The sequence below is a fragment of the Choloepus didactylus genome, chromosome 19, assembly GCF_015220235.1.
Source record: "Choloepus didactylus isolate mChoDid1 chromosome 19, mChoDid1.pri, whole genome shotgun sequence".
In the NCBI taxonomy this organism is placed as follows: Eukaryota; Metazoa; Chordata; class Mammalia; order Pilosa; family Megalonychidae; genus Choloepus; species Choloepus didactylus.
The window spans coordinates 33,771,338-33,784,521 of record NC_051325.1 but is presented as its reverse complement, the minus strand read 5'-3'; the positions used below and the strand labels follow the sequence as shown (position 1 = coordinate 33,784,521).

General features: G+C 41.2%; 1 protein-coding gene across 1 annotated transcript in view; it reads left to right on the top strand.

The window, feature by feature from the left end:
• The window catches only part of PSMF1 (proteasome inhibitor subunit 1), a 55,000-nt gene that overhangs the window by 23,805 nt on the left and 18,011 nt on the right, over positions 1-13,184 (top strand). The gene's annotated exons all lie outside the window — the stretch shown is intronic.

Sequence of the window (13,184 nt, the reverse complement as noted above, 5' to 3'; positions counted from 1 at the left end):
AAAAAAAATTAACTCAAAATATATCAGACAGAAAAGAATTGTGAGAAGATGAAGTAGGAAGCTCCAGGAATCAGTCCCTCCACCAAAATAGCTATTGAACTGGCAGGAACCATCTGAATCAACTATTTTGGTACTCTGGAGTCTAATGGAATACTGTGTAGCATCCAGGGAAGATCTGGAGGGAAATTGCAGTAAATACCAGAGAATTTCACCATCTGTTTAGCAGCTACCATTGCCCAAGCCCCAGTACTGCAGCCCTGGCTCCTGGTGCAGCATGCTGGTGGCAGGGTGGGCTGTAAGAACCAAGAGCTACAAAATCCAGAAGAACGTGGTGTGATAGTTGGTCACTGCTTTTTTTTTTTTTTTTTTTTTTCACTTTTTAATGCAATTTTATTGCAATATATTCATGTACCATACAGTCATCCAAAGTGTACAACAGTTGTTCACAGTATCATCATATAGCTGTGCATTTATCACCACAATCCCTTTTTGAACATCTGCATTACTCCAAAAAATAAAAACAAGAATAAGAATAAAAATAAAGTAGAAAATACCCAAAACATCCCATACCCCTGCTCCCCCTCTATTATTCATTTACTTTTTTCCCCCATTTTTCAACTCATTTTTCCATACACTGGGTAAAGAGAGTGTGAGCCATAAGGTTTTCACAGTCACACGGTCACACCATATAAGCTATATAGTTAAAGAATCATCTTCAGGTATCAAGGATACTGCATTGCAGTTCAACAGTTTCAAATATTTCCTTCTAGCTGTTCTGGTAAACTAAAAACTAAAAAGGGATATCTATATAATTAATAAGAGTTACTTCCAGAATGACCTATCCACTCCATTTGAAATCTCTCAGCCACTGAAACTTTATTTTGTTTCATTTCTCTTCCCCCTTTTGGTCCAGAAGGCTTTCTCAATCCTACCATGGTCCAGGCTCATCCATGGAAGTCATGTCCCATGTTGCCAGGAAGATTTACACCCCTGGGAGTCATGTCCCACATAGCGGGGAGGGCAGTGAGTTTACCTGCTGAGTTGGCTTAGAGAGAAGGCGACATCTGAGAAACAAAAGAAGTTGTCTGGGGTGGTTGGTCACTGCTTTTGATCTGCTACTTCAGATCACTTGAGGGCTGACTTTGAGGGTGGCCATTGTTCCAACCCCCTCAGGGAAAAGCAGCAGAGGATTCTTAATGAGGCAGTACAGTACCTCCTCCGCCCCTTGACACTTTCCATTCCCCTCTTGGGAGCAAAATAGTTTGGAAAAGTGACAAAGTGACAGCTCCAGCCCTCAACAACAACAACAATACCTATGCAATCCCAGAGGAATGAGAGAACTCGATTTTGAGTTATAACTCTTAGAAAGTCCAGTTCTCAACCAAAATATAACAAGACATGTGAAGACACAGGAAAGCATGGCCTATTCTCAGGAAGAAAAGAATTTTCCAGAAACCATCCCTAAGGTAGTTCGTATTTTGGAACTATTAGTCAAATTTTAAATCAGCCATCTTAAATATGTTCAGTGAGCTAAAGGAATCCATATGCATAGAATTAAAGGAAATTAGAAATACATCTGAACAAAATAAAGAGATGGAAATTATAAAAAGAAACCAAAAATAAATTTTGGAGCTGCGAAGTACAGTAATTGAAATGAAAAACTCATTAGACTTATTCAACAGCAGATTTGAACAGGCAGAAGAAAGTATCAGTGAACTTGAAGAAAAGGCAATTGAAATTGTCCAGTGCGAGCTACAGAAAGAAAAAAAATAATAAAGAAAAATGAACAGAACTTGAGGGACCTGTGAGACACCATCAAGTGCACCAACATATATATCATTGGAGTCCCAGAAGGACAAGAGAGAGAAAGGTGCAAAAAAAGTATTTTAAGAAATAATGGCCCCAAACTTCCCATATCTGATGAAAGACATGAATGCACACATCCAGAAAGCTCAGTGAACTCCAAGCAGGCCAAGACACTTTATAGCTAAATTGTCAGAAATCCAAAGACAGGGTTTTGAAAGCAGCAAGAGAGAAATAACTTGTCACATACAGGGGATTTCTAATAAGATTAACAGTAGATTTCTCATCAGAAACTGTGGAGGCCAGAAAACAGTGGGGTTACATATTAAAGTCCTTAGAGAAAAAAACCTGTCAACTAAGAACTCTATACCCAGAAAAAATTATCTTTCAAAAATGAAGGGTAAAATAATGCATTTACAGATAATCAAAGGTTAAAAGAGTTCATTACCACATGACCTGCCCTATAAGAAATGCCAAAAGGAGTCCTTCAGGTTTCTATAAAAGGACCGTCGACAATAACTCGAAGCCATAAGAAGAAATAAAAAGGGAGAACCTAAGATGACGGCTAGGAGAGACAGGGCAAAAAAACACCTTCATGAAAAATACTAGATCAATGCCAGAAAGTGACCCAGAACACCAGTTCCAGCTATGCACCAGCTGGCCAAGGTCTGCTAAATCCACAGGGACCGTGCACTTGGTGAAACCGAGAGTCTGCATTCTGAAATGAGTTAAGTAAGCTTGCTGAATATCCGACAGCCATGCTGCAGTATGGGGAAACCGTGGGTTGGCATTTGGAGGCGGACTGGTTCTTTTTAAAAAAAACCCAAAAGTGGCTGCAGATATGGCAGCGAGAACCACATGGTGAAGCGTGGCAGGAATGGGCTGTGTGAATGCCTCAACATCTGGCATGGAAGATAGCCTTTTGCGCACCCGCTGCTAATTGTCTCAGTGAGGAAGGCAGAGGTGAGCTAAAAGGGGAAAGTAACCACGCCCCTTGCAGCCATCTTCCCGGTGGGCTGGGAACGCTCCTGCCCAGTGCTGGCGCCACAGCTCAGAGCCACACCAGAAACCCAGTGTGACAGGAACTGTTTCCAGCAACACGCGCACATGCCACAATATCAAGCATGGACAATGGCCTTTCGCACACCCACAGCTAATTGTCCTGGAGCTGGGAAGGCGGAGCTGTGTGAAAAGAGGGAAATTAACATGCCCCATACAGCCATCGTTACAGCAGTCTGGGAACGCACCTACATGGCCCGGTGGCACAGAACTTCCCTTGAGGGATGGTGCGCACTTGTGATGTAGCACAACCTTCCCTCAGCAGAGGCCCTAGAAGGGCAGAGCTTGGAAGAGGGACCCACTTGGAAATCCCAGGGACCATACACCAATACCAAGGACTTGTGGGTCAGCGGCAGAGACAGTCTGTGGTGAGACTGAAATGAAGGTTTAGACTCTTGCGACAGCCTTAAATCTCCAGGAACACCTGGGAGGTTTGATTATTAAAGCTGCCCTCCCTCCCAGGACTTGTGGGTCAGCGGCAGAGACAGTCTGTGGTGAGACTGAAATGAAGGTTTAGACTCTTGCGACAGCCTTAAATCTCCAGGAACACCTGGGAGGTTTGATTATTAAAGCTGCCCTCCCTCCCTAACCGCTCAGACACACGCCCCACATTTCACGGCAGACAGCACCAACAACACACCCAAACTTGGTACACTATTTGGACCCCACAAGAATCAGAACCCCACACACCACAAAGACAAAGTTGGGGAGAACTGACTTGAGGGGAATAGGTGACTCACGGACGCCATCTGTGGGTTAGAGAAAGCGTATGCCACCGAGCTGTAGATCTGACAAATCAGAGATTAGTTGTTGAATAATCCTACATATCCTAAAAGAAACCTATCAAGTAAAGCAAATGCCAAGAGACCAAAAACAACAGAAAATTTTAAAGCATATGAAAAAACCAGACGATATGGATAACCCAAACCCAAACACCCAAATCAAAAGATCAGAGGAGACACACTACTTGGAGCAATTAATCAGAGAACTAAAGGCAAGCAATGAGATATAAAGGCAAGCACAGGATATAAAGAACATGAAGAGCATGGCACAGGATATAAAGGACATGAAGAAGACCCTAGGAGAGCATAAAGAAGAAATTGCAAGAGTAAATTAAAAAAATAGGAGAGAACCTAAGATGGTGGCTAGGTGAGACAGGGCAAAAAAACACCTCCGTGAAAAATACTAGATAAAAACCAGAAAGTGACCCAGAACACCAGTTCCAGCGTAGCGCCAGCCAGACAAAGTCTGCTAAATCCACAGGGACCGTACGTTTGGTGAAATCAGGAGTCCATTCTGAAACTAATGAGTGAGCCAGCTGAAAGTCCGGCGGCTGTGCTGTGGTGTGGGGAAATGGTGGGCTGGCATTTGAAGCCTGGGAGTGGCTGCAGATACGACGGAGAGAGCCGTGCAGTGAAGCATGGCGGGAGTGGGCTGGGCTAATGCCTCGGTGTCTGGCGTGGAGGATACCCCTTCCCACACCCGCTGCTGATTGTCTTGAGACCAGAGGAGCAGAGGGGAGCCAAAAGGAGAAAAAAACTGCACCCCTTGCAGCCATCTACCCGGAGGGCTGGGGACACTCCTGCCTGGGGCCGGACCCACAGCCCAGAGCCGCATCAAGAAACCCAGTGTGAGGGGGAGGCTTTCCCGCAGCACCGCACACATGCCATAATATCGGCCGTGGACAATGGCCTTTAATGCACCCATGGCTGATTGTCCCAGAGCTGGGAGGGCGGAGCTGTACGAAAAGGGGAAAGTTAACGTGTCCCATTCAACCATCTTTGAAGTGGGCTGGGAGCGCCCCTGCACAGCCCGGCGACCCAGGGCTTCCCTGGCAGGCCAGCGCGCACTTGTGACGTGGCACAGCCCTCCTTCAGCAGAGGTCCTGGAAGAGCACAGCTGGGAAGGGGGACCTGCTCAGAAATCCCAGGGACCTTATGCGGATACCAAGGACTTGTGGGTCAGCAGCAGAGACAATCTGTGGCAAGACTGAAATGAAGGCTTAGAAACTTGCAACGGCCTTAAATCTCTGGGAACACCTGGAAGGTTTGATTATTAAAGCTGCCATGCCTCCCTAACCACCCAGACACACGCCCCATATTCAGGGCGGACAGCACCAACAACACACCCAAATTTAGTACACCAATTGAACCCCACAAGAATCAGATCCCCACACATCACAAAAGACAAAGTTGGGGAGAACTGACTTGAGGGGAATAGGTGACTGGGAATAGGTGACTCACGGATGCCATCTACTGGTTAGTTAGAGAAAGTATACACCACTAAGCTGCAGTACTGTGAAATTAGGGATCAAGTAAAGCAAATGCCAAGAGGCCAAAAACAACAGAAAATCTTAAAGCATATGATAAAACCAGACGATATGGAGAACCCAAACCCAAACACCCAAATCAAAAGATCAGAAGATACACAGTACTTGGTGCAATTAATCAAAGAACTACAGACAGGCAACGAGAGCATGGCAGAGGATATAAGGGAGATGAAGAAGAGCATGGCACAGGACATAAAGGACGTAAAGAAGACCCTAGCATAAAGAAGAAATTGCAGGAGTAAATAAAAAAATAGAAGATCTTATGGAAATAAAAGGAACTATAGGCCAAATTAAAAAGACTCTGGATACTCATAATATAAGACTAGAGGAAGTTGAACAATGACTCAGCCTCCTTGAGGACCACAGAACAGAAAATGAAAGAACAAAAGAAAGAATGGGGAAAAAAATAAAAAAAATCAAAATGGATCTCAGGGATATGAAAGATAAAATAAAATGTCCAAATTTAAGACTCATTGGTGTCCCAGAAGGGGAAGAGAAGGGTAAAGGTCTAGAAAGAATATTCAAAGAAATCGTTGGGGAAAACTTCCCAAACCTTCTACACAATATAAATACACAAAGCATAAATGCCCAGCAAACTCCAAATAGAATAAATCAAAATAAACCCACTCCAAGACATATTCTGATCAGACTGTCAAATACTGAAGAAAAGGAGCAAGTTCTGAAAGCAGCAAGAGAAAAGCAATTCACCACATACAAAGGAAACAACATAAGACTAAGTAGTGTCTACTCAGCGGCCACCATGGAGGCGAAAAGGCAGTGGCATGACATATTTAAAATCCTGAGAGAGAAAAATTTCCAACGAAGAATACTTTATCCAGCAAAACTCTCCTTCAAATTTGAGGGAGAGCTTAAATTTTTTACTGACAAACAAATGCTGAGGGATTTTGCTAATAAAAGACCTGCCCTACTTCAGATACTAAAGGGAGCCTTACCGACAGAGAAACAAAGAAAGAAGAGAGAGATGTAGAGAATTTTAACAGACATGTATAGAATATTACATCCCAGGTCACTGGGACACACATTCTTCTCTAGTGATCATGGATCTTTCTCCAGAATGGACCATATGCTGGAACATAAAAACAAGCCTCAATAAATTTAAAAAACAAATGAATTTGTTCAATGCACATTCTCTGACCACAGTGGAATACAAATAGAAGTCAATAACCATCAGAGACCTGGAGAATTCACAAACACCTGGAGGGTAAAAATGAGGTGTAGATGAAAACATTCCTGGATAATCAAAAGCTGAGGGACTTTACCACCTATAAGAAATGCTAAAGGGAATTGAGCAGGCTGAAAGGAAGGGACACTAAACAATTGACTGAAACCACATGAAGAAATAAAGATTTCCAGTAAAGTTCACATGGTAAATATAAATACCAATACTACTGTATTTTTTACTTGTAACTCCACTATTTACTTCCTACAGGATCAAAAATACATAAACTGTAATGATAAATCAGTGGTTTTGGACTCAATGTAAAATATGTAATTTTTGACAAGAACTACATAAAGGTGGGGGAATGAGGGAGTATAGGAACATAGTTTGTGTCATACTGAAGTTAAGTTGGTGTCAAAGAAAAACAAGATTGTTATAGATTTAAGATGTTAAATTTAAGCCCCACGGTAAACACAAAGAAAGCATCAGAGAATATGACCATGGAGATGAAAAGTAGAGTAGGGGTTCCAAGAAGTGGGGGAAGGGCAATGGGGAGTTAAGAAATGAGTGTAGTGTTTCTGTTTGGGGTGAAGGGAAACTTCTAGAAATGGATGGTGGGAAGGTGATAGCATTGCAGCATTCTAAATGTGATTAATTCCACTAATGGAATGCTAGGAATGGGGTGGAATGGGAAGATTTAGGCTGTATATATGTTTCCACAATTGAAAAAAAAAAGACAGTGTAAATAGGTGACAATTAAATGCCAAGGATGATCTTGGATGGGATCTGAGGATGGAGGAGAGGAGGCTCAAAGGGACACAGATGGGACATAAGAAAAAAAAAAGGAAATATAAAATGTAAGCTTTGTATCAATGTTGAATTTCTTGAACTTCTTAGCTATGCTTAATGGGATTGCATAAAAGAATGTTCTTGTCCATGGGAAAGGTATATGTGAATTATATTGTTTGTTCAAAGATGTGTGCAGCTTGATCTCATGTTCAGAGGACAGAGCAATAGATGATGGATGACAGATAGAGAGGGAGGGAGAGAGGGAAAGGAAGAAATGGTGGTGTGACAGGATGTTAAAGGTGGTGGATCGGGGTATTGGGGGAGGGGGGGTTGGGGTATGCTGGAGTTCTATGTATGGGGTTTGTACTGTTTTTGCAGCTGTTCCTGTAAGTTTGAATTTATTTCAAAATAAAAATAGATGATCTTATGGAAATAAAAGAAACTGTTGACCAAATTAAAAAGATTCTGGATACTTATATGGACTAGAGGAAGCTGAATAACAAATCAGCGACCTTGAGGACCGCAGAATGGAAAATGAAAGAACAAAATAAAGAATGGGAAAAAAAATTAAAAAAAAAAAAACGGAAATGGACCTCAGGGGTATGATAGATAAAATAAAATGTCCAAATATAAGGCTAATTGGTGTCCCAGAAGGGGAAGATAAGGGTAAAGGTCTACAAAGAGTATTCAAAGAAATCGTTGGGGAAAGCTTCCCAAACCTTCTACACAATATAAATACACAAAGCATAATGCCCAGCTAACTCCAAATAGAATAAATCCAAATAAACCCACTCCAAGACATATTCTGATCAGACTGTCAAACACTGAAGAGAAGGAGCAAGTTCTGAAAGCAGCAAGGGAAAAGCAATTCACCACATAACGAAGGAAACAACATAAGACTAAGTAATAACTATTCAGCAGCCACCATGGAGGTGAGAAGGCAGTGGCATGACATATGTAAAATTCTGAGAGAGAAAAATTTCCAACCAAGAATACTTTATTCAGCAAAGCTCTCCTTCAAATTTGAGGGAGAGCTTAAAATTTTCACAGACAAAGGCTGAGAGATTTCACAGACAAAGACCTGCCCTGCTTCAGATACTGAAGGGAGCCCTACTGACAGAGAAACAAAGAAAGGAGAGAGAGATATAGAGAAATGTTCAGTACTAAAGAGATTCAATATTGGTTCATTAAAGGACAATAAGAGACAGAGGGAAAAAATATATCTGACAAAAATAAACCAAAGGATAGGATGACTGATTCAAGAAATGCCTTCACAGTAATAATGTTGAGTGTAAATGGATTAAACCCCCCAATTAAAAGATATAGATTGGCAGAATGGATCAAAAAATATGAACCATCAATATGTTGCATGCAAGAGACTCATCTTAGACACAGGGACACAAAGAAGTTGAAAGTGAAAGGATGGAAAAAATATTTCATGCAAGCTACAGCCAAAAGAAAGCAGGAGTAGCAATATTAATCTCAGATAAAATAGACTTTAAATGCAAGGATGTTATGAGAGACGAAGAAGGCCACTACATACTAATAAAAGGGGCAATTCAACAAGAAGAAATAACAAATGTTTATGCACCCTATCATGGTGCCACAAAATACATGAGACAAACACTGGCAAAACTAAAGGAAGCGATGGATGTTTCCACAATACTTGTGGGAGTCTTCAGCACATCACTCTCTTCTATATATAGATCAAGCAGACAGAAGACCAATAAGGAAATTGAAAACCTAAACAATCTGATAAATGAATTTGATTTAACAGACGTATATAGAACACTGCATCCCAAATCACCAGGATACACATTCTTCTCTAGTGATCACGGAACTTTCTCCAGAATAGACCATATGCTGGGACATAAAACAAGCCCCAATAAATTAAAAAAAAAAAAAATTGGAAAAAAAAAGAGAAGAAATAAAGAACACTGGTAAAGGCAACTACATAGAATCTAAGGATAAATTCTTGCCTGAAACACTTTGTTACCTGCAGTTCACTAATGAGACTTAGGTATTAATATCTGTAGTGCTCACTAAAAATTAGTTTCCCTAGAATAAGTATTTAAAATAAAATACAAAATTATCATAAGAATCTTTTAAGAAAGTTTTCACCTTCCTTTCAAGTTCTCCTATCCATAATCCATCCTAGGCAGAGTTGTGGGATTAAACATAAGCATCAACTGATTTTTCCAGTCAATCTATGATTTCTGCCTTGGAAGTTGAAATGCCTCAGTTTAGCATTCAAGATTTTTCTGGTCTTTGTAACTATCCAGCTCATGTTTTCCATTCTAGACAGTACCTATTTCCTGTCATTTTTGTTGATTATCCCTAATTTGCCTCAGATTCTGCTACTGCAATAATTTCCATGTGGAATGTGCTCTCCTCTCCACCAATTCCCAAGTCCTTCAAAAAAGTTAATAAAAATGCATGGATCTCCAGAAACAAAACAAAACACAACGTGTATCAGATGACTAAATGTAGGTGCTAAGACTGTCAAATTCACAGAAGAAAATATAGAAATGACCTTGGGTTAGACAAAATGGTTTCTTAGATATGACACAAAAAACACAAGCAACAAAAGAAAAAAGATAAATTAAAATCTTGTTCATTAAAAGACATCATCAAGAAAGTGAAAATTAGCCCACAGAATGGGAGAAAGTATTTGCAAATCATAAGTCTGACTAAAGACTTGTATCCAGCATATATAAAGAACTCTTACAACTCCACAAAAAAGGTCAAATAACCCAATTAAAAATTTAGCAAAGGATTTGATACACCCCTCTCCAAGGAAGATAGCAGATGGCAAATAAGTGCATGAAAAGATGCCCACCATCATTAGTTCTTAGGGAAATGCAAATCAAAACCATAATGAGATAACATTCACTTGTGCACACATTCATTTGCAAGTTCTGTACATGATTGTTCATGGCAACATTATTCACAGTAGCCAGAAAGTGAAAACAACCCAAATGTCCATCATCTGATGAATGGAGAAACAAAATGTGATATATGCATACTATGGAATATTATTCGGCAATAAAAAAGAAGTACCAATATGTGCTACAACATGGATGAACTTAAAAACGTTGTCCTAAGTGAAAGAAGCCAGTCACAGAAGATTACATATTGTATAATTCTATATATATGAAATGTCCAGAAAGGGCAAATCCATAGAGACAGGAAGTAGATTAATGGTTACCAAGTGCTGCGGAGGTGAATGAGGGAGCATGAATGGGGCATGATGGTTAATGGATTCAGGTGTCTTTTTGGGATGATGAAAATGTTCTAAAATTAGATTACAGTGATAGCTGCACAACTCTGTGAACATACTAAAATCACTGAACTGTATATGTTAAATGGGTAAATTTATGATATGTGAAATATATCTTAATGAAGCTATAAAAAATTTTGAGTCCTTAATAATGGCTTAATTGGAAATGTGAATATAAAACATTAGAAATGAGGTCCTAAGGTAAAACCACTGGACCCAGAGAATCAATAATAGATCATCTACGTTTGGGACTTTTGTATTTTCCTTCAGCTAGGAGTGGTTTGTTAGCACCTAAACAGTATTTTACGGGATCATCAACATTCCAGCAAAAGTGATTTAAAATTAGCTGTTGCATTATTTCCCTCTAAGAAACAGGCAAAGATGTCTACTCTTACCACTCATTTAAGTGAGAAAAGTAAAGTTGTAGGATATCAAATCAACATTCAAAGATAATTGTGTTTCTATATATAAGCACTTAACACGTAGAAACCGAAATTTAAAATACACCATTATAATTACCCCCCCACAGAAATGCTTAGGTATAAATGTAATAAAACATGTATAAGACTTGTGTGTTGAAAACTATAAAATGCTAATGAAAGAAATCAGAGAGCAAATAAATGGGGAGATGTGTCAATGAATGAAAGATTCAAAATAATAAGGATGTCAAATACTCTGCAAATTGATATACTAGTTTAATGCAATTTCTATCAAAATCCCAGCAATTATTTCTATAGATAAATGTAACAAGATTATTCTAAAATTTTTATGGAAGGGCAAAGAATGGGTAGAAAAAGTGCTGCAGCCTGAAGGCCTTCTGTGCAGAGCCCTGAGAGGACAGGCGGTGTGGAAAGAAACTGGTGTGGGGGTGGGTTGGCTGGTCAGGGGCTTGCTGAGCCCAGGCAAGCTTCCCCGTGAGCAGGAGGTAAGTGGAAGGCTACAACACACTCTGTCAAGGTAGAGAATTGCCAAGTGATTGGTGTGGGCCTTAGTTCAAGTAACCTTTACTGAGTAAAGGCTCTGAGTCTCTGGGCTGAGGATGGCTTCAGGGAAGATACGAGCCTTGAACTAGACCCAAGAAGCTTGGGGAGAGAGGCTGGGAATGGTGTCATCTGAGCAATGGCCTCCTGCAGGCACGACAAGTCCTGACCCATCCTGCCCTCAAGTTTTTTTGGTTGCAGACCCCCGACCCCCTGGCCCTGGAGTCCATCCCGTCCTTGACAACATTACCACTCAGTTATTTTTGTCTAATCCCAAGATTATTGGCTTTTTTCAGATGTGGATCGCCTCTTTGTAACTTCATCCTGGACCTATGCCTTGCAAAATTTTGGTGACTCCTCTATTCAGCAAATAGAGTTCAGGAATTCCTAGGGCTGGGCCCCTGCTCTGCAGGCACATGCTCTCCCTCTGGCATGGGAGGCGGGCAAGTTAATGGAGTGTGACTGCCATCACAAAATTTAGCAACAGAGATCCTTCAGGGGTAGCCTGGGAAAGGCTTCCTGGAGCAGGTGCTACCTGAGCTGTGTCTGTGTGGGAAGGAGGGGAAATATTCCTTAAGCTTTCTTAAGCTTTTTTTTTTCTTTTTTGCCTTTTCATGTCTCTGAATTTTATAACATGGATATTTTCTAGCGAGAAGGTTATTCCAGGCTGAGGGAGCAGTAGGTCAGAGACATCAAGATCTGAAAACATAGGACTGTCCCTGAAGTTTGGATAGAGAACGAATTCGTGTCTAGAAGTCCTTGAATATAAGGCTGTGGTGGATAGGACTGTATTTTGGAGGGTCCCTGATGCACAGGCAGTGGAAAGCCACTGAAGCATTCTGATGAGGGAGGGCAGCAGTGTCTGAATGCAGAGGCTGATGGGTTGAGGGGATGAGGCAGAAGGCTGAGCTTGTCACTCTTCCACACCACTCTTGGTGGTGGGACTTGGTTCCTTTATTTCCTCACTTCTTGTCTCACCCCCCCCCACCCCTGCCACCCCCAGTGTGAGGGAGAGTATTGTGTGGTAGTTAAGAGCACAGGCTTTGGAGACTGATAAGATAATTTCAAATCCTGACTTTGCTGCTTTAAATATCTGTCTCTCAGCACATTTAGCCTCTTGGGACCTTGATTTCCTGATCTGCACCGTGGGAATGATAACGCCTGTCTCAGAGGTGTCTGGGATTAAATGTGAAGATGGGTGTCGCATGTTGTGTTCATTGCTCAGAATGTAGTAAATGTTCAGTAAGTAGTAGCTGTTATTCTTTTGAAGACTTAATGGATTCCCATTCAGGTTACAGACGGAAATGAGGCCAAGACTGAAGGTGTAACGAGTGGAGGATCTCCCAACAGGGGGAACCTTGTTTTATTTGTTCAGATACCTAACTTCATCCCTGCAAAAAGTACTTGAAGCATTGGAGCCACTTAGGTGTGACAGTGTCAGTGCAGAGGGTATGTTGGATATCTGAGTTTAGATCCAGGTCCTTTATGGATCAACATCAACCACCATATATCAAGGATAGGAGTAGCTGTCCACCATTATTGGCCACTGGGCCAAGTGTTTTTGTTTACAGTTGCTCATCTTCCAATGCAGCCCTACAAGATCAGTGGTATCCCCACTATGTGTGTGTGTGTGTGTGTGTGTGTGTGTGTGTGTGTGTGTGTGTGTGTGTGTTGGGTGGGGGGTGGGGAGGGGACAATGTGGGAGATAATGGAACTTCAGGGAGGGTGAGGACTGGGATTTACCACTCTGTAGATCTGACACAA